This window comes from Sinocyclocheilus rhinocerous, unplaced genomic scaffold (genome assembly GCF_001515625.1).
Source record: "Sinocyclocheilus rhinocerous isolate Xijiao unplaced genomic scaffold, SAMN03320098_v1.1 scaffold1709, whole genome shotgun sequence".
In the NCBI taxonomy this organism is placed as follows: Eukaryota; Metazoa; Chordata; class Actinopteri; order Cypriniformes; family Cyprinidae; genus Sinocyclocheilus; species Sinocyclocheilus rhinocerous.
Genome location: NW_015649593.1, coordinates 360,004 through 363,644, shown reverse-complemented (window position 1 = coordinate 363,644; position 3,641 = coordinate 360,004). Strand labels below are relative to the sequence as shown.

General features: G+C 37.8%; 1 protein-coding gene across 5 annotated transcripts in view; it reads right to left on the bottom strand.

Annotated features, from left to right (window-relative positions):
* The window catches only part of spop (speckle type BTB/POZ protein), a 91,103-nt gene that overhangs the window by 59,818 nt on the left and 27,644 nt on the right, over window positions 1–3,641 (bottom strand). For 4 of the 5 annotated variants that reach the window (XM_016515756.1, XM_016515759.1, XM_016515758.1 and 1 more), the window contains exon 2: window positions 1,502–1,630. The gene's annotated coding sequence lies outside the window, so the exon portion shown is untranslated. Of the gene's footprint in view, window positions 1–874; window positions 973–1,501; window positions 1,631–3,641 lie in introns of all 5 variants that reach the window. The other variant, XM_016515757.1, reaches the window with a different exon arrangement.

Here is a 3,641-nt window from a genome sequence, read left to right as displayed (position 1 = left end):
AATGCTGTAGTCCAAACGAGCCGTTCGTTGTAGTTCTTGAAAAGTGATTTTTTTTTTAAACGAAATATCTCCCTTTGGAGTGGACTTTGAGATTTGTAAGTTTGAAGATCTTTTATGCCCAAACATACACACTACACACTGACTAAAATTCAAAAAGTGAAAAAGCATAATAGGACCCCTTTAAATTTTCACGTTTCAATTTCACAAAGAAATGTTCAGCATTTCGTCCAAGCAATAATAAATGGACATCTTTTCATTTATAATTTGTCTTAAATCTCATTGTTGAAAAAAAAACAAAATGAAAAATTGTGAGAAAATTGTATAGTGAAATCAGTATCGTGAATCATATTGCATCGTAAGTTGAGTGAATCGTCACATCCCTAAATAATAATTAATCTAAACAAACATTTGCTTGCTGAGTTGGTTTTAGTTCTATAATATTAGTGTAAAACTCTGAATATGAAAACACTAAATGTGGACAAATAACCAAGTAGACTGTTTTTACATCTTTGATTTGAATCGTTCATGTCACTTACATCACTGTGCATCAGACTAACATTCCTACATGTATGTGTGTTTGCTAAAACACAGATTAGCAAAAAAAATATTCTTATAACCTGGATTATCTTGATACGACCAATTCCAACATGTACGACAAACCAGATTGGTCATCACTTACAGAGAGAGGGACAGAGACAGAGACAGTGTGCTGCTCATAAGAGATAAAAGAGCCATAGGCTAATGCTGAAAAAGATGTAGAGAACAGAGACGGGGATAAAAAAAACAGGCACGAGGTCATGAGCGGCTAATTATCCTGTCGGTAGTAATGCACTCAAGCCTGTGATCACCACAGGGTCATCCGTACTACACGCACCTGAGAGAGAGGTGTGTGGCGGTGCGTTTTAACTTAGCAGACGAGTCTGTTTGTGCTCTCGGTGTGAGTCCTTCACCTCTTGGATGCTGGTACGTGGTCTGACACAGAAAACAGATGTAAAACACATTATTTCCTGAACAAAAGTTCTCACGTGTTATTCCTTTCCTTCAGACTTTTCCCTCCTCTACTTCCACGCAGCAGCCTTTCAGCACCCGACGGTCCATTATTAGCTGTAAAAATGCCACTTTCATTACCCCATTGTCATCAAGATGCTCAAATCAGCATCCTTCAACACCAAACCTTCACCTTTTCATTTCTGCTCATCTCCTTTTCTTTTTGCCTCCACTTCACATCTCTGCAAAATCTCCCAGTGTCCTTCTCTGCCCATTAAAGAGGTCCATTTTATTTTTCTCTTCCTGGTCTTCCCTAAACCACTCCATTTCCCCATTTGAATCACTTCACTCATGCGCCGCCTAGTTTGTAGTATAAGTGTCCCTGAGGCTAATTTAAGCTTTCCAACAAAATACATGCATTATACCAAAAGTACAAAACAGCCATATCAAAACAGCCAGTTCCTCTTCATCAAGGTCTAACATGTCTTTTACCCACCACCCGAATGTTTCTTACCTACTGGTGATGAGGCAGAGATGTGGCATCACGTGGCAGCCTTTCTCTCCCTCCAACAGAAGTTCTCAGCTTCACAGATTGTGTGGAGTGCGTCTATGAGTTTTGATTTTCAATGATACAGAAAGAGATCTGAGAAAAGAAGCAGAAGAAAAGAGAATTGTGAAAATGCTGTGAGGTCATCGAGACATGCCACAAAATGAGAGTACAGATAAAGGGAACCACAAAACTGAAACCAACCGATTTTAACATTAATTAGAGCAAATATAAAAAAACAATGCTATGAATAATTTTATAATAAAATTTACATTTCATAACACTGTAACAAATGGATTTTAATTTTACTTTATATCTGAAACTTGGTCACAAACCAAAATACATGGTTATTCATCACAAATGAATAGGTCTGAAAGAAAGCTGCATTTATGCATCACCTGAGTAACAAAAACTGTAAAAGTATTATCATAAAACAGAATTTTTATAATAACATTTTTGACTTAGTACAAACTGTTTACATGTTTTTCTCCATCATGTAATCAGCCCACAACAATGCTAAAATGCCTTGCCAAAGCACTGGATGATGATCACGTATTTAAGGCGGAGGAACAGCTCAAGGAGAGTTGATCGGTCTGAAGCCCTGAAGGACTCAGACCAGTTCAGAAATCAATTCCATCATCCCCTAGACATGACATCAAACACAAGCTCGGCTGTAACTGCTCTACACTACCAGGGAAGCCAAATCTCCCCATCTTAACACCATTATCATCCAAAAACCTGCTCACAGCAATACTGAGGGCTGGATTCTCCATTCCCTCAGCTAGTATGTGTGTGTGTGTGTGTGTGTGTGTCCAGTGTAGTACAGCAGGTGTAGGTGTGAATTGAGATATTTCTGGGTCACATGTTGCACTCACTGATGACTGAATTAAGCCCTTTTAAGATGACTCATGTCATTGAACGCCAACGCTTGGGAGCAAAGCATCAGCTACAGAACTTCCGGTCAAGTGTTAGTGTGCCACTCAAAGTTCAGATGATTTCAACAACCCCACTTGGCGCTGACATTTCAAAGAGCAGCCAATAGGGATGCTCCGATCAGGATTTTTGCAGCCGATACCGAGTACCGATTTCTTGTCATGGTTATAGGCAGATACCGATTCTGATGCTTCAAGGCAAGCTTTTATATAACATATGTAATAATGTTATATAAATAATCACAAAAATTATTCCTTATACAGTGAACATTTTAATATGCCTTTAAAATGGGGTTTATGCATAACATTATGTATATCAGGATACTTAAGACAAAAATAAATACAAACAAAATGGAGCAGACTGATGCAACCCACAAGGTTTATTTAAACATTATCCAATAGTAAACTGTGGAGGACAAAATAAACATTTAATCTCCTAAAATTGAGAAGTCTGATGTAACTTAAACATTGTCCAATACAAGTCTGAGCAGGACAAAATTAATAATAAAAAAAAACATTTAAACTCCTAAAAGAACTAATTGGAGTAGTTTGATGCAACTCATCAGGTTTAATTTTACATTGGACAAAATAAATAGAAACATTTAAACTCCAACATGAAGTCTGATGTAACTTATAAGGTTTAATACTGTCCAATATAAGACTGACGAGGAAAAAATAAATAGAAACATTTAAACTACTGAAAGAACAAAAAGGAGTAGTTCGATCACGGTTATATGCACGGGCGCTGCGGATAACCCACGGGTCAATTTATGCATTGCTTAATCCAAAGAGCCGAAGCGCCATTCACACAGACTGCATTTAAAAACATATGAGACGCAGTGAAAAGGAATAAACCTCAACAAATTCATGATGTGTTTTCTAAAAGTTTAAACTGTTTTAACTTTGCATGGCTTTCTATACATCTCTTGTGTGAGCAGCAGTCGTATTTGTCCATCTAAAACTGCACTGAATATGCGTTCTGTGTGAATGGCTTGGTTTCGGTTTTAACCCATTCAAGATCTTCTCCGCATTGAGCTTCTAAATTTCTCTAATATTTTGAATGCATAACTCAGCAGCGGCGCATCTCGTGGGCTTGACTAACAAAACATTCAAATGAAACAATGTCACTCACATCATCACCGCATCTCGCGCGCCACTGATGACGCTCCCTGATG